Source organism: Globicephala melas, chromosome 7, assembly GCF_963455315.2.
Source record: "Globicephala melas chromosome 7, mGloMel1.2, whole genome shotgun sequence".
Taxonomy (NCBI): Eukaryota; Metazoa; Chordata; class Mammalia; order Artiodactyla; family Delphinidae; genus Globicephala; species Globicephala melas.
In genome coordinates, this window is record NC_083320.1 from 51372270 (window position 1) to 51399634 (window position 27365).

The 27365-nt window shown below is 39.3% G+C and overlaps 1 long non-coding RNA gene across 3 annotated transcripts in view; it reads left to right on the forward strand.

Annotated features, from left to right (window-relative positions):
• Window positions 1-24565, forward strand: part of LOC115849335 (uncharacterized) — a 209005-nt gene extending 184440 nt beyond the window's left edge. For all 3 annotated transcript variants that reach the window (XR_009564590.2, XR_009564588.2, XR_009564589.2), the window contains one exon: window positions 17779-24565. This is a non-coding gene — a long non-coding RNA (uncharacterized lncRNA). The remainder of the gene's footprint in view (window positions 1-17778) is intronic.
• The last annotated feature ends 2800 nt before the right edge of the window (window positions 24566-27365 follow it).

Consider the following 27365-nt stretch of genomic DNA (forward strand, 5'->3'; position numbering starts at 1 on the left):
AACTGCTTTTGCTGCATCCTATAGGTTTTGGATCATTTTGTTTTCATTGTCATTTGTCTCTAGGTGTTTTTTGGTACCATCTTTGATTTCTTCAGTGATCTCTTGGTTATTTAGTAATGTATTGTTTAGCCTCCATATGTTTGTGTTTTTTACGTTTTTCCTCCTATAATTCATTTCTAATCTCATAGCGTTGTGGTCAGAAAAGGTGCTTGATATGATTTCAATTTTCTTAAATTTACTGAGGCTTGATTTGTGACCCAAGATGTAATCTATCTTGTAGAATATTCCATGCACACTTGAGAAGAAAGTGTAATCTGCTGTTTTTGGATGGAATGTCCTATAAATATCAATTAAATCTAACTGGTCTATTGTGTCATTTAAAGCTTGTGTTTCCTTGTTAATTTTCATTTTGGATTATCTGTCCATTGGTGTAAGTGAGGTGTTAAAGTCCCCCACTATTATTGTGTTACTGTCCATTTCCTCTTTTATAGCTGTTAGCAGTTGCCTTATGTATTAAGGTGCTATGTTGGGTGCATATATATTTATAATTGTTATATCTTCTTCTTGTATTGATCCCTTGATCATTATGTAGTGTCCTTCCTTGTCTCTTGTAACATTCTTTATTTTAAAGTCTCTTTTATCTGATATGAGTATTGCTACTCCAGCTTTTCATTTGCATGGAATATCTTTTTCCATCCCCTCACTTTCAGTCTGTATGTGTCCCTAGGTCTGAAGTGGGTCTCTTGTAGATAGCATATTTATGGGTCTTGTTTTTGTATCCATTCAGCAAGCCTGTGTCTTTTGGTTGGAGCATCTAATCCATTCACATTTAGCCTAACTATCGATATGTATGTTCCTATTACCATTTTCTTAGATGTTTTGAGTTTGTTTTTGTAGGTCCTTTACTTCTCTGTGTTTCCCACTTAGAGCAGTTCCTTTAGCATTTGTTGTAGAGCTGGCTTGGTGGTCCTGAATTCTCTTAGCTTTTGCTTGCCTGAAAAGCTTTTGATTTCTTCATCAAATCTGAACAAGATCCTTGCCAGATAGAGTAATATTGGTTGTAGGTTCTTCCCCTTCATCACTTTGTATATATCGTGCCACTCCCTTCTGGCTTGTAGAGTTTTTGCTGAGAAATCAGCCGTTAACCTTATGGGAGTTCCCTTGTATATTATTTGTCATTTTTCCCTTGTTGCTTTTAATAATTTTTGTCAATTTGATTACTATGTGTCTCAGCATTTTTCTCCTTGGGTTTATCCTGCCTGGGACTCTCTGCCCTTCCTGGACCTGGGTGGCTATTTCCTTTCCCATGTTAGGGATGTTTTCGAATATAATCTTTTCAAATATTTTCTCGGGTCCTTTCTCTCTCTCTTCTCCTTCTGGGACCCCTGTAATGAGAATGTTGTTGCATTTAATGTTGTTCCAGAGGTCTCTTAGGCTGTCTTCATTTATTTTCATTCTTTTTTCTTTATTCTGTTCCATGGCAGTGAATTCCACCATTCTGTCTTCCAGGTCACTTATCCATTCTCCTGCCTCAGTTATTCTATTGATTACTTCTAGTGTATTTTTCATTTCAGTTATTGTATTGTTCATCTCTGTTTGTTTGTTCTTTAATTTTTCTAGTGTTTTTTCTTTAGTTCTTCTAGGTCTTTGTTAACCATTTCTTGCATCTTCTCAATCTTTGCCTCCATTCTTTTTTCAAGGTCCTGGATCAACTTCACTATCGTTATTCTGAGTTCTTTTTTTGTAAGGTTGCCTTCATTTAGTTGTTTTTCTGAGGTTTTATCTTGTTCCTTCATCTGGTAGCTAATCCTCTGCCTTTTCATTTTGTCTGTCTTTCTGTGAATGTGGCTTTCGTTCCACTGGCTGCAAGATTGTGGTTCTTCTTGCTTCTGCTGTCTGCCCTCTGGTGGATGAAGCTATCTAAGAGCCAGAGTGGTTTTTTTACTTAAAGTATAGTTGATTTGTAATGTTTCAGGTGTACAGCAGTGATTCAGTTATACAAATACATATATCTATTCTTTTTCAGGTTCTTTTCCATTTTAGGTTATTACAAGATATTGAATATAGTTCCCTGTGCTATATAGTGGGACCTTGTTGTTTACCTATTTTATATACAGTAGTGTGTGTATCTGTCAATCCCAAATTCCTAATTTATCCCTCCCCCTGCTTTCCCCTTTGGTAACCATGACTTTGTTTTCTGTGTCTGTGACTCTGTTTCAGTTTTGCAAAAAAGTTCATTTGTATCATTTTTTAGATTCCATATGTAAGTGATATCATATGATATTTGTCTTTCTCTGTGTGACATACTTCACTTAGTATGATAATCTCTAGATCCATCCATGTTGCTGCAAGTGGCATTATTTCATTCTTTTTTATGGCTAATACTCCATTGTGTGTGTGTGTGTGTGTGTATATATATATATATATATATATATATATATATATATATATATATATACCACATCTTCTTTATCCATTCATCTCTTGATGGACATTTAGGTTGCTTCCATATTGTGGCTATTGTAAATAGAATGCACATATATTTTAAGAGATGTAATTTATTATAGCTTTCTTTAAGAAATAGATACTTTAAGTGCACTAAGCTGGGCTGGGTATATATGAATTGACCTTTATACTCCCTTTCTACAAACACACAATCAGGAACAACTTCTCCATAAGTACCACTTGGGAGCTGACTTCTTTTACATGAGAGAGAAGTTGCCTAGCTCCAGAATATAGACACGACATTCATGAACCCTTTTCCTATGTATATTCTAAGAAGGAGTATTATATTGGGTCAAAGAAGAGATGAGGGTAGAAAGCAGTGTTCCGTGTTCTTCAGGCTTTTTAGGACCTGAAGAACATGCACACCAAAATCTCAAAGAAATTAATTATATGATTTATATAGGTCAATATACATGTCTTCTTTCTAATATAGACATGGAACTTCATCTTTGGTGTGGCTATTCAGCCAAAATCTATGCTTTCCTTTTTCTTTGGCCTAGGTCTTTGGAAGATCAAATAACCACCTTTACTGTCATTTCTGACATCCCAGGACTTGTGTGTGACCAGTGATTGTCACAACATTACCATCATATATCATTGGTTTAGCAAAATCCATAATATAAACAAAGCAACAATGCATATTGCTTGGAATACTGTTCATATGAGAATATTCACTTCCAAACATAGCTAATTATTCTAGAAGCAATTTGGAGTCAGAATCTCTTTGTGGGTTTGTTTTGTTGTGGCTATTCTCTCATTCAATTGCAAGATCAATGTACAGGTGGTTTTGCCTTAATACAACATGTATATTCCTGAAAAAAGAAAACCCTACTCAAATCTGCAAAATCACACACTAAACATAATAGGGTTTATTGGCAAATTAGTATCAGCATCAAGCCACTCAAAACATATACAATTTCCACTCAAAACATACAAAACTTTACAATATGAGTTAACAAAAAGAATGGTATTTCTAATAAAAATACAGCACAGTTTAAAAAAACTATTACATAGTTAATAAATTTAAAAATACTACTGTATAAATAAGTCCTTGCATAAAAGTTAGAAAAACACTTACATAAAAAAAACAAAAAACTAAACGTAGCTTATAGAAGAGCTGGGGCTGCTGAGTGATGAAGATGAGGATCAAGAGCACAAAGGTCAGGGAGAACCATGCCATGAGCGCCTCCAGAAGAGCAGGAGGCCAGACGGCACCAAGAGGACAGTGGATGAGCTGGCACAGCACAGCCCAGCCCAGCCCGAGATGTTCAGCTGTCCTAGTGCACTTTGCATTCAGCTGCTGTTACACAGTGGTACAAAGCACTAACGTGCTGGGGAAAAGTCACACGTGAACCAACACGACCTGCAAGCTAACGTCAATCCCCGATCCCAGTTACACAGGAGCTGAGTCACACTGCAGAACATACATTAAAGCACAAAAACTGTCAAGAACAATGAAAATGATGATTCTGGAAGCTCTTGGTTATGTACAAAAACAATTATTAAAAACTTTGTAAAACATTTTTATTCGAGTATAGTTAATTTACAGTGTCGTGTTAGTTTCAAGTGTACAGCAAAGTAAATCAGTTATACATATACATATATTCACTCTTTTTTAGATTCTTTTCCAATATAGGCCATTACAGAGTATTGAGTAGAGTTCCCTGTGCTATACAGTAGGTTCTTATTAGTTATCTATTTTATATATGGTAGTGTGTATATGTCAATCCCAATCTCCCAATTTATCCCTCCCCCGCTTACCCCCTGGTAACCATAAGTTTGTTTTCTACATCTGTAACTATATTTCTGTTTTGTAGATAAGTTCATTTGTACCCTTTTTTAAGATTCCACATATAATTTATATCATGTGATATTTGTCTTTCTCTGTCTGACTTAGTTCACTTAGTATGACAATCTCTAGATCCATCCATGTTGTTGCAAATGGCATTATTTCATTCTTTTTTTATGGCTGAGTAATATTCCACTGTATATATGTACCACATCTTCCTTATCCATTCCTCTGTTGATGGAAAAACTTTTAAACAGTTTAAAAAAAAGGGGAAAAAGAGATAATAATTAATCTGACTTAGAGGCTGTATTAACTAATTAATTTTGTAAAGCACGTTATATGGAATTTGAGTCCATAAATACTTATAGAAATATAAACAATAATATGAAGTATAATTAATGAAAATTATATATATGAAGAAATAAATGTAAAGAAAAATCATGTATCCCAAAATATCTTATTTCTCCACCAACTTCAGTCCAGTCATCATTTAAAATCATCATATGCACTAGAGCTGCTGAGATACTATTGTTTCTGGACTGTTGTGTCAAACTTTAGAAATTTGACCAACTAAACTTTTTATAATACATTTTTCTAACAAATGTTGGTGAGACTTCACGTTTATTCCCATTTCCCAGAAGTTTCTATTAAGTTGATGGTGATATTCAATTGTGCTCAGTTCAAAATTAATATCGATTTTAACACTCAGCCATATGACATCTTTGATTTACCTCTATCCTTAATGAAGAAAATGATTAGGATGATTTTTTAAAAATTTCTTATGAATAATAAAATGTAATTAAACTGCTCTAAAGTTATGTTGTCTAACATGGTAACCATTAGCCACATGTGATTATTCAAATTAATTAAAATTAAATAAAAGTAAAAATGTAGTTCCTCAGTCATACCCACCACATTTCAGGTGCCCAGCAACTTACATGGGACTGTTGGCTACTGCACTGGACAGTGAAGCTATAGAATATTCCCACCATCACAGAAAGTTCAACAGCAGAGCAATTATTCTATTGAGCTACACACCTGTGCCAAATTTCTGCAAATGTACGATAGTTAAAGAGTAAATTCTGCCTTTAGAAAGTGTTAGCATATATTTAGCCTCCTTCTCCCCTTCATCTATAGTACTAAGTGTTGGGAAGAGTCCTCTCTCCTGGTTTTGCCTTGGGTCCTGGGAGAGAGGGAGCCCACCCAGACACCCTCAGACATGGACCACCTTTTGCAGATGCTGTCAGTGCCCTGCCACATCTTTGGCTCGATGACTTCAATGTGCGCCAGCCATCTTCCAACGGCCTGTGTCTCCATTTCTCTGCCCCAGGCCTTTTTCTGAAGCTGCTGTGAGACACTCTGCCTGGACCCCTGGCAGGTGCCAAGAAATTAACACCCACTAAAAGAAATCTTCAACCAATAATTGTTAAAAGTTGGTGTTAAATTACTCTGGCTTCCCCATTCCGTAGGTGGGAAACCTCTGAGCTGTGTGTTTTGCAGCATTTTCCAGAGTGGCTTAAGGTGGTAGCTGGCCCCCTGTGCTGAGGATCTTTCCTCTCCTGTATCACTTTCCACACCTCTCCTCTGTTTCCTTGCACCTCCAAATAAACATTTTGCACTCAAATCGTTGTCCAAACTAAGACAATATCCAAATGGTGGGGTAAAAGGGATAATTAGAAAGAAGGGAGGGATTCAAGATACTAAAGATAACCAATATTTATGTCATTAGATTGTGAACTCCTTGAGAGCAAAGATTGTAGCTTAATTTTCTATCCCCAATGTCTAGCACATACGAGGCACTCCGTAGTAGTATAGCGTACAGTGTTTCATACGTTGTTTCTTTGATATCCCAACAATCCTATTCAGTAGCTCTTGCTGCTGTTTTTCAGCTGAGCAAATTAAAGATCAAATAATTTTAATGAACTGCCCAAAGTCACACAGTTAGTGCCCGTGTTCAGCCTGGAACCAGGGCTTTAGACTCCAAGCCCTATGCTCTCATCCCTGTAGCTGGCACTGCTGTGCGGGTCATCATCGTCCCATTGACTTGCCTGCTGGCCTCTCAGCAGACCTCAGCTATGCCCACGCCGTGCTCTGCGCACCAACCTCTGCCTGACTGAAGAGGGTGAAGATGTTATTTATTTCTGCTCCTTTTCAGTGGGCTAAGTGTGTGTTACTAACCTCACGCAGTAGCTTCTGTTATCAGGGACTGTGGCCCTTTGTCTCGAGCCTTGATCCTAAAACAAAATGGAAAGAAAACAACAGTGGGTTCCTTGGCTCCGCACCCTCTCATCTCTGCAAGTCCCAGTGTTTCCCAGACTCACCCTCAGAAGTCTCAAGGCCCTATGTTATTGTATCCTGCCCAGGGCTCCCCTACCCAGGCAGTGCCAAGATTCTGGAGCAATCCAGAAGGGAAGAGGAACTTCTGTACCACAGAGCATCACTCCAGATTCTGCCCTTGCTTCTGCTCTCTGAATTTTTTGCTCAGACTATTAGCATGGCTCTTGATTAGGGCTGTTTTCCTTTTGGTGAAATATTTTCCCTTTAAGGGGTAGTATGAGGTTTTGGTCAAGCTTGTTGGCTCTGGAGAAAGAACGCCTGGATTAGAATTTATTTCCTTAGCTTTACTAAACACTGAGTGTCAGCCTTGAGCAAATTATTTTAAATTCTCTCTAAGTTTCAGTATCCTGATCTGTAGAACACAAGTGATTATGAAAGTACCCACTCATAAAAAAAAGTATCCATAGGTTATGAGGATTAAGTGAGATAGTCCACGTAAAAGCACTCGGCACATTGTAAACACATAAATACTATTAGATACTATTATTGGACACATGTTTTGTATGTCCCACCCTTCCCCTCCCCCCCCGCTATAAGCCTAGTTTGAACCCCAGGAAACCCAAACCGGTCACTGCTGGGGTGGCCTGGGCCCCCATTTATCGAGAAATTGAATTTAGATTAATGTGTTCTCTTTCAAGATTAACAGGAACTCTGGGACTCACAATTCCTTAATGGAAAGACATGCATTTCTTTAAATAGATCTTTATTGGAGTATAATTGCTTCACAATACTGTGTTAGTTTCTGTTGCACAACAAAGCGAATCAGCCATATGCATACACATGTCCCCATATCCCCTCCCTCTTGAGCCTCCCTCCCATCCTCCCCATCCCATCCCCCAGGTCATTGCAAACACCGAGCTGATCTCCCTGTGCTATGCTGCTGCTTCCCACCAGCCAACTATTTTACATTCGGTAGTGTATATATGTCGATGCTACTGTCACTTCGCCCAGCTTCACCCTCCCACCCCATGTCATCAAGTCCATTCTCTATGTCGACCTCTTTATTCCTGCCCTGCAACTAGGTTCATCAGTATCATTTTTTTTTTTAGATTCCATATATATGTGTTAGCATATGGTATTTGTTTTTCTGACTTACTTCACTCTGTATGACAGATTCTAGGTCCAGCCACCTCACTACAAATAACTCAATTTTGTTTCTTTTTATGGCTGAGTAATATTCCATGGTATATATGTGCCACATCTTCTTTATCCATTCATCTGTCGATGGACACTTAGGTTGCTTCCATGTCCTGGCTAAATAGAGCTGCAATGAACATTGTGGTACATGACTCTTTTTGAATTATGGCTTTCTCAGGGTATATGCCCAGTAGTGGGATTGCTGGGTCGTATGGTAGTTCTATTTTTAGTTTTAAGGAACCTCCATAGTGGTTGTAAAATATTTGCAAATGAAACAACAGACAAAGGATTAATCTCCAAAATATACAAACAGCTCATGGAGCTCAGTATCAAAAAAAACCAAACAATCCAGTTAACAAATGGGTGGAAGACCTACATAGACATTTCACCAAGGAAGACATACAGATGGCCAAGAGGCACATGAAAAGATGCTCAACATCACTAATTATTAGAGAAATGCAAATCAAAACTACAATGAGGTATCACCTCACGCTGGTCAGAATGGCCATTATCAGAAAAGCTAGAAACAATAAATGCTGGAAAGGGTGTGGTGAAAAGGGAACCCTCCTACACTCTTGGTGGGAATGTAAATTGATATGCATTTTTAATGAGAGCAGTCTAAGAAGAGAGCCCATTTGCAAGCAGGGTGCCACAAGATGGTAGGAACCACTTGCCTCCACATATAAAGCCAAGCTCTTTATCTCCCAGTTATTCATGGGACTGTGCTCAATGCTCGGTGTAGGTTAAACAGTATATCCTGTACACGAAGGTGGCAGATACCTTCTGATAAACACATATATGCGTGTTTTCATAACCAAAACCTACAAAAAGAAGGGGCGGAACCTCTTCAAATAGAATAATTAAAGGCTGAGAGGATTTTAAAAATAAAAGTCATCTCGTGAGCTATATTATTCCTCCTCATTGTGCTTAGCTATGGTACAATATTGATTTTTATTTACAACCATTTATTTTTAAAGTGTAGATTATATTACTCTATGATACTACATTTCCTATCCAGAAAATTTGGGTGCAAAGACTAACAATTTTTTTCTAATTTTTACATTCATGCAAACTGTCACTGTTACAAATGCATAAGAATTAAATTCCACTTGGCTATGCATTTAATGAGGCACCTAGTGGAGAACATAAATATATGACATGAAATTGGAAAAGCTCCAGAGAATCTGGGCACCAAGGTAGGAAACCTGAAGGGATGCTGCCTTAATTTCCCTCTCCAGGCTTTTCCACAGCAAAGCTCAGTTGTCCAGCTCACAGGCACTTTCAAACTGGAATGATTTCAAAGGAAAAATGGTCACTGTCTTTCCTATATCCTGTGATGCACTATAATTCTCAGGAAGACAAGAATTTAGGCATACAATTGAATTTGGAAGAAACGTTTTTTTTAGGTTCTTATTACCAAACAAGATGGAGTCATACTCACTCCCTAGAAAAGAATTCTGGGACAGAAGCTTCCCTTTCAATCTGTTTGGTTTTATAACTTTTTAATAAACTGTCCTGAAGGTGGCGCCACATGCTTAGCTATGTTACAACCTGCATCATTGTGTGATTCCGTCTGAAACCAAGTCCCTAATAACTATACAGATTTACAGAAAGATCTGTAGGAAATGCTACCTTGAAATGACATTCCTATAGTAAAGCATAAAGATTAATCTAAGTCAGTCAAGGAATAATCCAATTAGATCTTTTTAAATTTTTCAGTTAGGGAAAGGAGTTACAGGAAAAAATACAGCAAATGCTATTTGGGTTACACGAATGGCACGTTCCGAAAGCCAAAATCCATCTCTGACCTTGTTCCTTCTCTTTTGTCCCCTCTTTGCAGTCAATGGCACCACGATCTATCAAGTTGCCAGAGCCAGAAACTTGAATGACATCTTTGATCCTTCTCTCCACTTTAAACTTGCCCACCCGCAACGCCGCATCTAGTCAATCACCCAGTCCTATCTATTCTCGTCCATAAATGTCTCTCAAGTGTTTCCCATCTCTCCATTCCTTCTACCACCAGCAAAGTCCGAAAGTCCCAAGTCCCATCCTCCCTGTGCCACTGCAGGAGAATATTGGCTGGTTCCCCTTTCTCACAGCTTGCTCTTCTCAATCTGCTCTCCACCCTCCACCTAGAGTGATCTTTCAAAAGACAGACCCAATCACGTAATCTCCCTGTTTACAATATTCCACAGCTCCCTAGTGCTCTCAGGTGAAATCCAAACTCTTTTTATAATCTAGTTGCCTCCTGCCATGGCCACCCTTCCCCAGCTTCATCTTGCAGCACTGTCCCGCTTCTTTTCGGCCTTAGTCATAACAGATTTCTTCTCGCTTCCTGATATGTTTGCTTCAGGGCTCTTTATTCCCACTGCTGCTGCTCGTGCCCCCAGAAACAGCTGCAGCTCACACCCAGAGCCATCACCACCTCCAGGCATCTAACTCGTGCTCATCCTGTTGGTCTCAGCATAAACACACTTTCCTCACGGAAGAGACCCATCCAGTACATTAGGACCAAGCGTGCTATGATTCCATAACACCCTGTTCTTTCCTACCTTTAATAGTCATCTCATTTTATCATCAATCATCCATGTATTTTTCCCCTGCCAGATGATAAATTCTGAGAAAGCAGGAACAGTGTCTGTCCCTAAGCAACATTCTTACAATGACCTCTGAGGCCTTTCATCATCTGCCTCTGTCAACTTACCTCCTGCCCTGGTTGCCTGCAGTTCTCCCTCATTTCTTTGCTTCAACCTCCTTGCTTGTTCCTCTCTGCCGCTTCACCTAGTTGGCCTCTCTTCTGCTCCTCTAACTTTTTAGACGCACGATCCTGCCTCAAGGCCTTGCTCCCCCTCCACCTAGAACGCATGGCTCCAGTTCTGTGTGTGGCTCTCTCCCGAACCTGCTTCAGACTTTTATTCAAAGGCCACATTCTCAGTGGAGTCTTCTCCGACCACCCAGTGTACCACACCCCGCCCGCCCCCCAACATTCCAGTTCCTCTGCTGCCTTTACTGTTCTCCTTAGCTCTGTCACTGTCTAATATAATTTCATGGTTTATTATCCACCTCCCTCCACTAGGATGTAAACTCTGTGAGGGCAGGGCCTTTTGTCTCTCTGCTTCCTTACTGAATCTCCAGCACCTGGACTTGTGCCTAGCACAAAGTAGTCAGTGGAACTCTTCATCCTAGTCCTGCCCTCGTGATTTCATAAACTAAGTTTTTTCATCTTTTTTGGTACTAAGTCATTCTAATTTATGGGTGGGAGGAATTTTATCTTCACCCCGAAAGTCTTCCCTCTTCCTGATTACTTTAGCTTCCTACTTTCAGAAGTAGTATGTCTTTTTGGTGAGGGATCAGAGAAATCAGAACTAAAAATGTCTTCCCATGAAAATATAAAAGTAGAAATGTACTGATGTCCTTTAAGTTTCAGTTGTTTCCGAATAATAATTTCCTGAAAACTAGGAGAACATTCAGTGTGAGGCCAGATCTACCAGTCTTGTTAAAGACATCTCCTCCTGAACAGCTCCTAGGGTGGTGGTTCCTTATCTTTCTGTTAATTGACGAGACACTCAGAAAAAGTCTGATTCCCTCACATCACTGGGGCACATGCTAAAGATTTTTATGTTGAAACCCATGGATTTGCCTAGCTGTACAACCAGCCTGATCGTTTGGGTCGAAATGTGAGGTTTCTAAAGCCAAACCAGCTGTGCAGTTAGATGGAGCCCAATTTCCTGAGCAGGAAATGGCAAAGAAGAATCAGGTTAAATGACTGCAATATGGGTACACAGTCATTTTGTAATATTTTAACACCTTGCAATGATCAGCAACTCCAGGAGAAAATGGCATTCACTCTCACAATATGTAAGGCTGATTCATGGCTAATGATTTATCACAAATGTTTGATTCGACTTCCATTTTCAGAGTTATGAGTAAACAGATGCTTACCACCCTCTGATTTCAAGAGAATATCATATTGCAACGGCAATTAAGCCCAGTTTCTATATGAACATGTGAAATATTGTTACAGAGAAAACTGAGAATGATCATTTATAATACAAAATAGGAGTGAAAGTCTCTTATACCAAAATTTGAATTTTTGACAGAAGACACAGATTCCAGTTAATTAAAGCCAAAGAAAAGAGAAAGTCTAGTGCTATGTTTGGTTGAGAATATAAACACAAGATTTGAAAAAGCAGCTCATGTTTTTTCCCCATTACAAAATAGCAAAAGACTTGCCAACAAAAAGGAAATCATGTGGGTACAATGAGTAAAGGGGGCTGAAGAGGCTGCTCTTTAGTCACCTTCATGAGGATTTGGGTGACACTTAGACTGTAAATGGTCAAGATAAAGTTTGAGGAAAGAAGCTAGAGAATAGCGGTCATCAATTGCATGTTCCTGGAGTGAAGTTCAGCAGAAAAGAAAAAGTCTACATGGTAATTTAATTAAAATAGGCATCCAGACCAGCAGAAATGGAGGAGAATGAGAGAGAGATGTGGAACGAGAAGAGATAACTTCCAGAAGAATTCCCCGTAATTGGGAGAGATAAGGATGAAAGAGCAGAGGCATGGTCAGCGTTCACACATAAGAATGAAAAAAAGTGGCCAAGGAATGAATAAAGTTACAAAAACTAAGCTATGTAAGTATCTTCCTTTCCAAAAGACTGATCATCAAAATTTGTTAAAGGGATTATATTTTCAAAGATTCTTCAAATTAACAGAAAGATTAAAACCAAACATAATGGAATAGACCTTCTGGAAAAGAAGTGCTCCTTAAAATTCCAGAGGAGATCCTGCTCAACAGAAGCCTAAATGATAAAACTAGGACTATGATTAATAATAGAGAAATCTACAGCCATTCCTATTTGGTCTTGGAAGTGATTACCTTGATCAGAAAAAAATAGTGTATGTGAGTCCCAGACTTGGTTCAAAGGAAAACTGATTGGAAGGAAATGGTAAATCCTGAAAATAAAATACCTGCCTGGTCCCATATTGGAAAGCCTCTCCCTTATATTGATACTATTAAAAAAATTTTTTTAAACCCATGGAGGAACGTAAAATGAAACACTCTGACCCAGTTCCACCATGTGGAGTCCAAAAGTGTGAACAAATAGAAATCAACTTTCTCAAAATATGTTCCACTGAATGCTGTTGTCTGGTCATACACATTAGGAATTTCTGGGTTTAACAGAATTAAGCAAGTTTACTTACTATTAGGAGAAGCAACCTGCTCTAGTCCTTGGGCATCCCTGTACATTCTTGCTGGCTGTGCCAACATTGCAAGACCCTGATCATTCCTTTCCTGGGCCATTTGTCATGGTTGTACTGCAGTGAGAGGCTTTGCAGCACGCAGCCTCAAGGAAGGAGGTAAAGTCTCCCTCTGGGAACAGACTTGAGATAAGGGGTAGACTCCCCAAGTTCTTAGGTGAATTCCTCATCTGTAACACAAATCCACAGCATCCACTGGGTCCCCTCTGCATTTCCTTCCAGGCTTTGGGGGACGAGGGGAACAAAGGCAAACACGCTACTCATGCTACTTGCTGTAATAAAGGTCTTTGTCTCTGACCCAGGAGTTTCATGTCTTCCCCCAGCATACATAAAAAGGGGACAAGCTATCTTGTTAGTTGGAAGGGAGGTAAAATCCCTGACCCTGACACTTACTATAGGATTTCTTAGCACAACCCTCCAAGGAGATGGCATGGTACAAATCATTTCCCAAACTTATTTGATCATGTAAATTCATTCTCCTATATAATTTTGCAACACATACCTTGGGAAACCCTATTTTAAGAACACTGATGCAGGTCTTGGTGAAATATGTACAGGACGCAGACACTGATCACTCTTTTCCTGACCCATTTGTCATGGCTGGGTTGCAGTGAGCAACTTGCAGCATGTAACCTTGAGGAAGGGGGTAAAGTCTCCCTCTGGGACAGGAGCAGACTTGCTAGAGAAGAGGGAGATTCCCCAAGCTCAGAGGAGAATTCCTTGGCTGCAGAAAGACTTGCCCACCACCCCACCCCAGATGCATCTTTTTCAATGGCCTGCTATGCTACCCACAATTCCCACCATTTGAATGATTCCATTGGTAAAATGCATTTTTTCCAGAAGTTTCCTATTAAAATGCAAACACATTACCTGGAGGTGTGGTACATGAATATATTAATGCTTTAACTTAGATTAATCCCTTAACACGGAGGAGATTTGAAGAGGCAGTTGGCCTCTGATGAGAAGTGGAGGGTGGGCTATAAGTTTGGAAAGGTCCTGGGATTAAAATCGTGTGTGGGCAGAAGAGGCAAAACAGAAGCACTGTAGTGACGAGTCCTCCTTTTTCCTCTCATCCTCTCCCCAAATACAGTACTTTGGGTCAGAATTTATGTTTTAAATGAATTCCCGAAATGCTTATCTTGTCCCTTTCTTCTTTCTTAAATGTCTTCTTTTTCCTTCTGAACTGTAAATTTGTCAGTCCCACCAGATGAGTAGGTAAAAATCTAGATATTAGTCTTTTTTAGAGGACGCTTGAGTCAGCATCATTTAGCGGAACAGGAGAGGAACTTTTAGGCTATTGGGCAAATGTTTTCAAAACAAACTCTTCATTCCTTGAGGACATTTTTCAAGGGACCCGAACAGGATGAGCAGAAGTCAAGGCTTTAGCCTTACACTTCCCGACTCTGCTGAATGCCAGTGTCGCTAGTCTGGTGTCTGTGGTTGTTTTGTTTGTCTTATGTGTTTTTGTTTTTTTAAGCAGGAAACTGGGAGGTTTATAGTAGGTATGGCTCAATAATTCTTTCAATTATAACAGTTTCTGCTTGAAAACCATGCATATTGTAATGCTTTTACTTGAGTCACAACCTTCTAGAAGCTGCTATCACAGTTATTTAACTTGTACATGATTTTGCTATGTTCTCATCACCATTTGGGGAAAGTTATTCAGGGAGAATGAACTAGGGGTTTTTGTATTTGCTTTCTTTTATTTTTGTAACATCTTTATTGGAGTATAATTGCTTTACAATGGTGTGTTAGTTTCTGCTTTATAACAAAGTGAATCAGTTATTCATATACATATGTTCCCATATCTCTTCCCTCTTGCGTCTCCCTCCCTCCCACCCTCCCTATCCCACCCCTCCAGGCGGTCACAAAGCACCGAGCCGATATCCCTGTGCCATGCGGCTGCTTCCCACTAGCTATCTACCTTACGTTTGGTAGTGTATTTGCTTTCTTAAAAAAAAAAAAAAAAAGGTTATGTGTCCTCGGCACTCAGGTCATTGTGCTACAGGAAACTGAGCTTTTCCATGAAAAAAAAGTCTTTCCCTGTGGTGTTTACAGCATGTTCCACATACATCAGGTTTTATGCTACTTCAAGGACCAGTACCATGTTATCCTACAATGGCATTTCAAACATCACCATGCCAGATGGGCTATTACAAGAAAAATGTTCCAGAACAGCCAATTAAATTTCTTTGTGTTTTATAACCAGACCTAACAGAATATAGTCTCTCTGGAAGAAAGTATTCTTGGATCAACCAACTCTCTCAGTTCTCTGTCATATTCAGGGGTCATTTTCATTCATAGAAAGCCTCTGAGAAGTGAGCAGGAAAGCTTGACCCTGACGCTGGACACATTGTATAACGTGCAAGGTCATTTGGGCCTGATGAATTCTAAATCCTCAGGGCACATGAGCCGCCCTTTAATATAATCCTCTTCTGGATTCCTGCATGGTGAAAGCTCCAACACAATGAGAAATAAATATGACTGCGTATAGACTCTCTGGTTCTTCAAAAAAACATTTCCAAGCACACTGTGAAAAACAAGACTGCCTGCAGGATATTTTCATTTCTGATTACAGATGGGCCACCCCTTTGGCTCCTTATAATTCACATCATAACGTACTAGTCCTTCCAGGGATTTCACAGCATTTTCTGGCCTAGGAAGGTCATTTACATTCAAGATCATCAATATATTGGCATTGAACCTAAGATGTCACCCACTGACAAATTATCACCAAAAAATATGAATACTTTCTGTTCACTTTTCAAAGTCTCCAGAGAATTCTTATGAAAAAATTTTCCTTCCATTGAAACAGATGGAGCAAAATATTTTAGCAACGGGCAGTTTTTTGGTTGTTTTGTTTCATTTTCTCTCAAGGGTTATTTTTTTTTAATAAATCTTTTAAAATAAATAAATTAACTTATCTATTTTTGGCTGCTTTGGGTCTTCGTTGCCGCGTGGGCCTTCTCTAGTTGCGGCGAGCGGGGGCTACTCTTCATTGCGGTGCACGGGCTTCCCATTGCAGTGGCCTCTCTTGTTGCGGAGCACGGGCTCTAGGCGCACGGGCTTCAGTAGTTGTGGCGCACGGGCTTAGTTGCTCCGCGGCATGTGGGATCTCCCGGAACCAGGGCTCGAACTTGTGTCCCCTGCGTTGGCAGGCGGATTCTTAACCACTGCACCACCAAGGGAAGTCCCAAGGGTTATTTTTTGTTAAGAGGGGAAAATGCATTTTTAGTTTACTCAGAATTAAGAGTTAGTAGTAAAAGCAGGAGTTGCTCTTCAAATGCCACTAAAATGGCACTTCTATAACATAGCATCCCTTATGTTTAGAGCTGGTGAGCACTTTTAATAACCCCTTTTGCTGGTGCCCAAGGTTGCTGGAATGCTCAAGTGACTGCAGACGCCTTGTTTAGCTCAGAAAATTTCCACAGGTTCTGTCTCGCCTCCTCTTTCAACTCTTCTTACTCCTTTCTGGCTGCCTCCATTGTATCCCATGGCCTTCTTGGCTTTAATTATGCTCCATCTTAGATGCTGTTGATACCCTTCCCATAGCCCCTAGGACCTTGCCATTTAGCGCATGCTGACCAGACTTTCAGCTGCCAGCACATGCATCTCATTGTAGAGCCTGCTCTGCCCATGTGCATGGGAGCAGCCCTCATCAATGGCTGACAGAAATTGGTGGACACAACTTTATATATCTTACGGTTTTATCTGTCTATTATGCCTCAGTAAAGCTGAGTGGAAAAGAAAGTTGGTGTATACATACCCAGCTCCCAGCTCCCTCGCACTCAGTGGAATAACTCTGAGGTATATGTTCTACAGTGGCTTCATGATTTCTCTGGCAGTTTTAAGCTCCAGGTACCCACAGTGGTACCTGATAACACATCCTTTATTCACTTCCTTTATTTTCCCGTATCACTTCACCATTCCACTACCTATGTTTTCTGGGATAACCTCCCAAAGAACTACTTGGTTTGTTGTCCCAGGGCCTGCTTTTGGGGAACTTTAATCAAGATACTGCCACTGTCAGTATTCTTTTCTTACGTGCTTTCATCCTATATTTAAGTGATGTCATACTGTATGTTCAAACTACGAGCCAGATAACATCCCAGCTCCAGCAGCCTGGATCCCTACACATTTTAGGGCAAGGCTGAGAATTAGAAGTCATATTTATACTAGAAAGGTATGATTTCATTAGCAATATATTTTTCTTTTATTATATATTTATGTCCCTAGGTAAATTGACCTGTTATACTAATATGTTAATGATTCGTATGTCTGTGTCTCCAGGCCAGAGCTCGTTCCCTCTCTCTGTCTCTCTCTCTCGATTTTTGCACATGTATATTGAATGGCCTACTTGTCACTGGGATATACCCACTCCCATCACATTTAGCATAAACAATCTTTAGCTCAACAAATTTCCTTTTAACCCTGTCCTGCCCCCCAGGCTTTCCAGTGATGCACCCAATCGCTTAAGTCAGAAACCAGGGAAAAGCCTTGACAACTCTCATTTAACCCGCTATCAAAGAGGCATGTGTTCAACTACAAGTAGTAAACAACTCAATTTACACATCCTTTATTAACAGCAGCTTAAGTGCTATTGCCTTATGTTTCTCACATAACATGTAGGTTCAAGGTAGGTGGCTGTGGTGTTGATTCAATAACTTTAAAATGCCTAATAATATTTTTTCAATTCACTTGGCATTGCCCAATGGAATCAAGACAGAGCTGCATCATTTTCTCTTTCAGGAAACCAGAAAAAAGCAGCAGCAGCCATGAGTCCACCAGGAAACAAAGCTTTCCCTGAAGAACCTCCGAGCAGACTTCTCTGTACAGCTCATTTGTCAGACAAGCCAGATGACTGACCCAGCTGCAGGGGAGACCAGAAAGTGGGGAACAGGATCGCTATGATTGTATTACCCCATCAAGATCCATTGCCTCAAGATGGGCACATTGGCACCTCAAAAAACCAAGAAGAAAGTGAAAACAGATATTAAGTAATTTGCAACATCTGCAACAAACACCATCCGCCTTCCAATCACACATCAGGTTAAGTCTACTCTACCCCTTAAATACCTCTAAATTGCATCTCCTTTATCACTACCCCTACTTTAACCTAAATTGCTATCATCTATGCTCAGGATCAGAGCAGCAGACCTTCATTGTTTCTCTGCTGTATAATACTGTTTCTTCCTTCCAATTTCTTCTCCAACTTTATCCAGTGTGATCTTTCATGGAGTTAAATCTGAACTTGTTATTCATTCGGCTTAAACCACTTCAGCGGCAAACACCAGGCTATTTCTTTCCTCTGCTCCTCTGGTCCCCCCTGCATAGTACTTGCTTTACCAACCACTCCCACTTACCCACATGTAGCTAATTCCTAATTATCCTTTAAGGTTTTCTCTCACTCTTCCCATCACATTGCTCATCTCTCAGCTAAGGTAGGTGCAACTTCATGTGTTCTCAAATAGTGTATTTGTATTGTATAATTGTTCTGTTTAATACGATTCTGTATTATCATTGTCTCATATCGTTGTCATCGCTACTGAATAGAGTTTCTTTAAAATTAAAGCTTTTGTTTCATTCACAGCCGGGTCCGTACCACCCAGCACAATACCTGGCACATAAGCATTCTGTTAATGCTTATTGAATAACAGGTTGATTGATTGAAGAAGAATACTTGCATATTGTTGTTAATTGGGTAGACACTTGTAATAAAAGAATGAACAAGAGACAGCATAACAAAATTACGGAGTGTGGAATCTGGATCTTTACAGACTATCTCCACAAGGTCCGCTCTGTGACCTTCAACTAGTTAAGTTAATCTCTTTGTGCAAATTTCCTCATATGTAAAATGTAGATAATGATAATACTAAAAAGACTGTAATAAGAATTTTAAAAGTTAATGCTTATAATTGTAAGTAATGTATAGAGTAATACCTGACACATGATAAATGTTACAAATGTTTTTTAAATAAGTAAATAAGACAGTCATGATTCCTGTCCCCACAGAACTTACAGTAGAGGTCAGTGCTGTCCAATAGAAATATAAGGTGAGCCACATATATAATTTAAAATTTTCTGATAGCCAGATTAAAAGTGATTAGATTACAATTTAAATTAATTTTAAGAATTTATTTAAACTAACACATCAAAATATTATCATTTTAACATGTAATCAATTTCTTAGAGTTATTAATGAGATACTTTGCATTTTTTAATTTTGTATAAGTCTTTGAAATCCAGAGACTGTTTTATACTTACAGCACATCTCAATTCACATGCTTAATTTTCATCTGTTACTGAAACTATATTTAGATTGAATGAACTTACAGTTGAAAAAGTAGATACATATCCAAGTTGTTCTAAATATACTTAATAATTTTTCAATCAATGACCCAGTCATTTTAAAATTTAAATTTATTAAAATTAAATAAAATTAGGAGTTAACTTCCTCAGTCACGCTAGTTATTCTTAGTGTTTAACAGCTACATATTGGACAGCACAGGACCTGAGAAAAATATGAGTAAGCGGACAATTATAGAATGTGATGAAATGCTATGTTAGGGCAAGAATAGAGTGCTCTGGGAGCACATAGTAGGGGTGCTGACATAGCTTGGGCAGACGGAATTTATGAAGGGGATTTTCCTGGAGAATATGCTGTCTGTTCTGAGATCTCAAGGATAAGAAGGAGCTAGTAGGTGATAAAGAGGAAAGAGCATCTGACAGAAGAAATGGTGCTGGATGAGGGGAAATGTAGCATTTTCACAGACCTGAGCATGTTTCAGAGTGACAAATGCAGAGTGTACATGTGTGTGTAACAAGTGGGAAATGCGTTAGAAGGGAAGACGTGGAAAAGGGAGCAGTTGAGAGGGAGGCTAGACAAGTAAGCAAGGGAGGAAATCATGAGAGGTTTTGTGACACATGTGAAGGGGGCCAGACTGTCCAGAAGGCAAGGAGGAGCCACTGAAGGATTTAAACAGGGTAGTGACATGATCACCATATGCTTATTAAAGGTCATTCTGGCTACAGGATGAAAAATGTTTAGAAGACAGAAACCACGGCTGGCACCTCATGCCCATCAGGATGGCTACTATCAAAAAACAGAAAATAACAAGAGCTGGTGAGGAGTTGGAAAAGTTGGCACCCTTGTGCTTTGTTGGTAGGAATGTAAATTGGTGCCACCACTATGGGAGAGGGTATGGAAGTTCATTAAAAATTAAATTAGAAGCATATACCCCAAAGTATGGAAAGCAGCTCTCGAAGAGCTATTTGTGCACTCGTGTTCATAGCAGCATTATTCACAAAAGGTAAAATATGGAAGCAACCCAAGTTGCTCATCCACTGATGGAAGAGTGGATAAGCAAAATGTGATAGATCTACAGTGGAATATTACTAGGTCTTGAAAAGGAAGGAAATTCTAACACATGCTACAGCATGGATGAAACTTGAGGACATTATGCTCAGTGAAATAAACCAATCACAAAAAGACAAATACTATATGATTCCACTCACAGGAGGCATCTTGAGTAGTCAAAATCATAGAGACGGAAAGTAGAATGGTGGTTGCCAGGGGCAGGGTGGGGAGAATACAGAGGTGTTGTTAAATGTGTGTGGAATTTCAGTTTTGCAAGATGAGAAGAGTTCTGGAGATTGATTGTGGTGATGGTTGCACAACAATAGAAATGTACTTAAATGCCACTGGATTGAACACTTGAAAAAGATTAAGATGATAAATTTTATGTTATGCGTATTTTACCACAATAAAAAAGTGGCTGGACATCAAGTTAAAATATGGTATCACTGTGGTGCAGTCAAGAGATAAACATGGGAGCTGAAATGGGGTAAGAGAAATATGGACAGAAAGAAGTGGGTTGATTTCAAGGATATTAGGGGTACAATTAACAAGAATTTATTGGTGATGGATTTTAATCAAGTGTAAGGGAGAGTCAGGAGGCAAGCTACGTCCCAGATTTCTAGCGTGAAAAACTGGTGTGGAGAGTGATGATACTGGTTGAGATAGGAAACCAAGAGGAGACATAGATTTGGCTGGGGCTGGGGGTGAGGAGAAATGGGTTCACCTTCAGATACGTGGATTTTCAGTTGGTTGCAATGAACCCAAGGGGAACTGTCTAGCAAGGAGTTGGGCATATAGGTCATAATTTCTGGAGACAGATCTTAGAGCCACTCTCAAATGGAGGATAATGAAAGCTGTAGGAGTGGATGATGTCCAGGGAGTATGCCCTGCACATTTATGTTGTCTGCCAACACATTTGGTTTTCTTTTGAGTATTTTGCACTTCCTCACCAACAGTCTGTGTGATTTGAGTAGGGGTCCCTCTCTGGCCCCAAGGATAGAATAGGAGACCCAGATCTAAGTCAAGTAGAAGATCTCATACTCTTGGCCACAGTGATTGGGGTATAGGAGTGGCAGCCTAAGCTAGTAAAATAAGTGAGAACCTAAAAACTTGTACAGGAGCTACTGATAAAGAAGGCCTATTCTGTTTGATCCCATTGGACTAGAACCTGGAAAAATAAGAAACTAGAGCTAGCAGCCATCTTGCTACCATGAGAGTGACAGCCACTGGAGGTCATCACATAGAGCCTGAGAAGAAAACCAACACATAGGTTTGAGGTGAAGAAAAGCTGAGTTCTTTTTATGTCATTTCAGCCATGAATCCAGCCATGGCTGAAATAAGACCTACCCTGGACATTTCAAAATGTGAGCTAAAAAACAATGCCTCTTTTCCCTTAAGCTAGATTGAGTTGAGTTTTCGGTATCTGTGTCATAATGAATACAGGCAGTCCCCACTTTGCATGGTAGTTCAGGACCATAAAAATAACTCTGCAAGCTGAAACCATGCAGTGATCTTAATAATCAATAGGAAGAATTACAATTGGTCTGTGACCTTTAAAATGTTTTAATCAAAACGTTAAAAACTCTATTTGGGGGAATTGAAAAAAATTAGTTTTATAATATTTAGTACATGAAAATTTAAAACATTAGAAATATTGAGAATTTAAGTGTTTTATTTCTTTGTACAAAACTTATCAAAAGGAGTTTAAATAGTCTTTGCCTTCTTATCATATAACTTAAGATACAGAGTGAGGGACTTCCCTGGTGGCGCAGTGGTTAAGAATCCACCTGCCAGTGCAGGGGACACGGGTTCCATCCCTGGTCCTGGAAGATCCCACATGCCACTGAGCAACTAAGCCCGTGTGCCACAACTACTGAGCCTGTTCTCTATAGAGCCCGCGAGCCACAACTACTGAGCCCACGTGCTGCAACTACTGAAGCCTGCATGTCTACAGTCTGTGCTCCACAACAAGAGAAGCCACCATAATGAGAAGCCCGTGCACCGCAACGAAGAGTAGCCCCCACTCACTGCAACTAGAGAAAGCCCACATGCAGCAACGAAGACCCAACGCAGCCAAAAATAAAAATAAATTAATTAATTAATTTTAAAAGAAGATACAGAGTAAACATCTTTTCTATGCCTTGGCAAATTATCATACTCCTTACTAAGTTTGGATCAGCTTCCAACATTTTGTCTTTTGCACTTTCAGTGCTGTGAAATATCCCCATGACTTCCTTTAATATGAAGGTTTTTGGGGGTTTTTTTTGCCAGTGTCACTTCCTCTGGGACATCATTCTTTTTGTCAACAGCCACTTTCCTCATTTATATTAATATGTTCCCTTTATGAAATTTCTGTGGCTGCATGTCTAGAGTCTCTGGAACAGTGACAGGCTCAACATTCTCACAATCAGCTATTTCTCTCGTAACTTCATTTGCCTTCAGTTCGAATTCTGCAAAATCGTGCCAATTTCTGAAACAATGAAATCAGCCTTTACTGTCAGTAAAAGGTTCTTCTTCAGTCTTCTTGTAATTACTGTTTTTTTCAGCGCAGCACCCAAATTTAATGTTTGGCCTAAATGCTAGTTAAACTGATTGGATTTTTTCATTACAGTCTTCAATCCAAAGTAGAAGTAAATTCTCTATTTCCACCATTAGCAGCTTCTTGTTCTGAAGGCAACTTAAACTAAACAATATTGAAGCCACTTTACCTTGTTTTTGATTTATCAGACTTTTTCAATATTGTTCATTCAGTGGCTCCGTGCAGCCCAGGTCTCATCCTGGCTTTATTCTGCTGTCTCCATTTTCAAATCTAATCACACCCAATTTCACTTCTGCATTATCACTTTTAATTTCTTTGCTGAACTTTCATTTTTTTCTATTATTCATTTTTGTTAAATGTCATACGAGTTTATCACCAAGAGACAAGGAGACAACCCAACTACAGGCTTTGCTGTCTGTGCATGAACTGAATAACTGATGTACAATGGCAATCACCAACAGACTTTGAAAGAAGTGATGTGGTTGGTCACTGATTATGAAGCACGTCTGTTATTTACGTAGGGATTTGTGGAGCTAGCCGTGAAGTTTATATTTTATGCAATTACTCACAGTTAATATACTGTGTAACTGAAATCTGAAGCATGTTATTGGGAGACTGGGTTATTTAACTAAATCGTGGTCAATGACATTGGTGCATGTCAAACTCTTCAAAGCAATGACTTCCTTACTACCCAACAGAGATTGTATAAGGAGAAAACAGAAGAAAGGAAGAAAGCCTAGGAGAGAACCCTGAGAAGAACCAATATTTAATGGATGGCAAAAGAAGAGAAACATGCACAATAACTTATAAAGAGTGGCCAAAGAAGTAGTGGGAAAACCAGAAGCACGTGATATCACACAAGGCAAGAAAAGAGATTGCAATTGCATTTGCCACTTCTTCTTTAAATTGAGATAAAACTTTCATCCCATAAAATTCACCATTTTAAAGTGTACAATTCAGTAGTTTTTACTATATTCACAAAGTTGTGCAACCATCATTATCTAATTCTTAAATATTCTTATCACGCCAAAAATAAACCCTATACCCATTAGCAATCACTTCCCATTCTCTCCTCTTTCCAACTCCTGGAATCTACTTTATGTCTATATGGATTTACCTGTTCTGGACATTTTATATAAGTGGAATTATACAACATATGCCCTTTTGCATATGATTTCTATTGTAATACCTTCAAGGTTTTTCCATGTTGTAGCATCTATCAGTACTTATTACTTTTTGTGGTTGAATAATATTCTGTTGTGTGAACATACCATATTTATTTATCCATTCATCAGGTGATGGAAATTTGAGTTGTTTCTACCTTTGGAGTATTATGAGTAATGTTGTGACTAATATTTGTGTAAAAGTTTTTGTGTGAACATATGTTTTCAATTTTCCTGGGGATATACCTAGGAATAGAATTGCTGGGCCATATGATAACTCTAACGTCTTGAGAAACCACCAGACCATTTCCACCATTTTATCTTCCAAGCAAAGTGTGAGGGTTCTTTCAGTTCTTTTTTTAAAAAAAGCTTATATATTCATATTTCTTCTCATTCTGCTTGTCTAGTTTCTCATTTCATTTCACCAAGCACATTTCCTCCTTGCATCTTTGACTTCCATATCCTACATTTGATAAAGTTACCTTCTAACTAGGCAAATAATAAATTTTCTTCATACTGCAAGTGACTGATGGCTTTCTTATCCCATACTGTATGCAATTAATTTAAACTATGCAGAGCATAAGGTCTCTCACATATCTCATTTGTCCAAGCTGTTTATAACCACCCAAAACATTTCCAAAGTTGACTCAATATGGATCAGAACCCTGACTTTATTTACCTTCCCTTTCTCTTCAATTAAATTTATTTAATCCAATTCAATACTTTTGGGATAAACAATCTTCATAATAATCTTGTGGTAGGTGGTGCAAAGTGAAGCAAATGGCGTTTCACTTTGAAAGAAGTATCTTAGTGTGCTCCACTTCACTGGACCCACAGAAGCTTCACTGAGGTGTCAGGCTCCTAAATTTTTCTTGGATATACTTCCCATCCTCTGGCATGCATAAATCTCTTCAATGCATCTACAGTCTGTCAATTCCTACGTTCAACATCTATCAGCATGACACCATTGATGTAGTGGACCAGCATGATGTTCTATAGAAGGGTGAGATGATCAAATCCTTGAAGGCTAAATTATTGCATACACCTGAAATAGAATGTGTCAAAGCAAGCTCCTTTGGGTGCTCTCTGCTTATTGGGGTGAAGAAAAAAAGAAGACACTTGTGAGAACAAAGCTGAATGCCAGGTAGCAGGGTTGTGTTGACTTACTCAACTAAAGAGATCATATTGAATAGCACCTGCATTTAAAATCATCACTTGTTTAAATTTACAGTAATCCACTGACATTCTCCAAGACCCAGCGGTCATCTGCACAAACCAAAGAAAGGTTTCGTTGTTGTTGCTGCTGCTGTTTTTTATGGGGATATGACAGGAATCACTACCTGTGTTTGTAAGCATATGAGTTCGTTTGCTGGAAAGAGATCCAGAATGATACAGGCACAAACAAGATGAAAATTTATTTCTCACTAAATGAAAGTCCTGGTATAACCAGACTAGAGCTGGCATAGTGGTACTATCCCTGACCTAACTCCTATCTTGTTCTTACACTGTCACTCAGGTGGTATCTTGGTGTGCATTTCAGCTGGCACAAAGGGGAAAAGGAGAAGGGGTAGACACATCACTTCATTATAAAGGCAAGATCCAGAAATTGCTCTCATCATTCTCATTCACATCCCATTGGCCCAAACTTAGTCAGATTGTACCTAGGTACAATATGTATGGCAGGAAAATGTAACCTGTTTTCTGAGTGGCTATTTTCCTAGTTAAAATTTGGAGATATTACTTCTATGAGAGAAAAGGGGAGCACAGCCACTGGGGGACAAGTAGTAGCTACTGCCACAACACCTTACACATTTTAAACCTGTGATGCTGGACTAGTCTCTGCAACTCCCCCAGCGTGCACCTTTACTTTGGATAAGGACAGGAAGCTCAAAATGTTTTGTTGAGCCCTTTGTTGCATAATAACTCTCACTTGGGGCATCAGGGAGACAACATGGACATTCAGTCATCTCTATAAGCAGAAAATGTGGAAACAACCACAGTATGGGTTTGCAGACCCACAGGTACCACTGTAGCAGAATTAGACCCCAAAATTCAATTGTCTTCTCGCTTTAATATGTCCCTATTCTGCTGGGTATATAATTGTGACATCCTGGACTGTGTTACTTTAGAGTCAGGGGCCAATAAGTCCTGAAAGATCCAGCTATTTCCCTTTTACAGCTGCACAGTTACCTTGGTAAATAGTCAAAGTTACTCTTGAAGGAGACTGAGAGAAAGATTTATGGGATATGTTTGTGATACCACAAGGTCTTTCATCAAGGTTGGCTGGCTTCCTCTATATACAAAGAACTGTGGGTTTAGGACAGACTCAAGTTTGGGAATCGGGTGAGCAGCCATGATGACATCATTGTGACTTGTGTTATGCCACCAATGGGTTTTATCACTCATGTGTTATTATCATTTTGCTCTAATTCATTCCTTGGAATCCCCTGAAAGGTTAAGCTACTACCCCAGATTTCTCTTTTAAATCACTCCTATCACCACTCTAACTCTGCTGCTAGAATTTTACATTATGGTAAGAATTCTACTTTGCCTCTGATTCTTATATGATGTTCCATGGCCTGTCACCCTAGAAACCTATGATCACAAACATTGTCAGGAATCCCAGTTCCAAAAGTAACATCCCCCTCCTTCCTTCCCAGCCTGGAAAGAAGATTTTTTTGAAGATGCTGTTGATCCCAAAGCAATGCACACATGTTAGTCATAGGTAGGCACAGTCAGGAGGTGAGCAAGAATGTTGCACATAATGAATTCATTCTTTTTCTGCTTAAAACTTGAGATTGATTTTTCTATATCACATCAAGAATTTTTGTGTATTTCAGCTTCATGCTATGTAGATCTTTTTTTTTTTTTTTTTTTTTTTTTTGCGGTACGCGGGCCTCTCACTGTTGTGGCCTCTCCCGTTGCGGAGCACAGGCTCCGGATGCGCAGGCTCAGCAGCATGGCTCACGGGCCCAGCCGCTCCGTGGCATGTGGGATCTTCCCGGATCGGGGCATGAACCCGTGGCCCCTGCATCGGCAGGCGGACTCTCAACCACTGCGCCACCAGGGAAACCCTGTAGATCATTTTTGAATGTACATTTTAGTCAACCTTAGAGCAAACAATGAGAACTGTCCCCAGGGGCTTCAGCAGCAATTTGAATTCAAAATTATTAATAATTATAACAGTATCCATAAATCCAGCCTGATCTAAGGTAATATTCTATCTTGCCTAGACTAGTATGTTCAGAATTTATTTCTATGCATTTGCCCCTTATTT